At 44.1% G+C, this 345-nt stretch overlaps 1 protein-coding gene across 1 annotated transcript in view; it reads left to right on the forward strand.

Annotated features, from left to right (window-relative positions):
* Nucleotides 1-20: 20 nt before the first annotated feature.
* Nucleotides 21-345, forward strand: part of ZNF696 (zinc finger protein 696) — a 5346-nt gene continuing 5021 nt past the window's right edge. Inside the window, exon 1 of the mRNA XM_008573550.1 lies at nt 21-111. The gene's annotated coding sequence lies outside the window, so the exon portion shown is untranslated. The remainder of the gene's footprint in view (nt 112-345) is intronic.

Raw genomic sequence — 345 nt, forward strand, 5'->3', positions numbered from 1 at the left:
ACCCGACCCGGCGCCCGCGGGCCCTCCCCAGGCCGCCCTGTTGCCGCTCTGAGGAGTCCGCTTTCAGAGTAAAAATGGGAGCTTAAATTACGTTTCTTAATTACAGATGAGGTGGGGCTTTAAAAACATATTGCGTACTTGTGTATCTTTGGGGAGTTACCTGTCCGTGACTTTTGCCCGTTTTGACTACGTTTTCATTAATATGTAGAGGTCTTTATCAGTTAAGGGCCTGGGTCTTTGTGTATGTTGTAAATATTGCCCCTCTTTCTGTTTTGTTTTTTTACATAAATTTTCTTAGGTAGTTAAACCTGTCAGTCTTTACCTTCGATGTCGGGCTTAGAAAAA

Source organism: Galeopterus variegatus, unplaced genomic scaffold (genome assembly GCF_000696425.1).
Source record: "Galeopterus variegatus unplaced genomic scaffold, G_variegatus-3.0.2 Scaffold932, whole genome shotgun sequence".
Classification (NCBI taxonomy): Eukaryota; Metazoa; Chordata; class Mammalia; order Dermoptera; family Cynocephalidae; genus Galeopterus; species Galeopterus variegatus.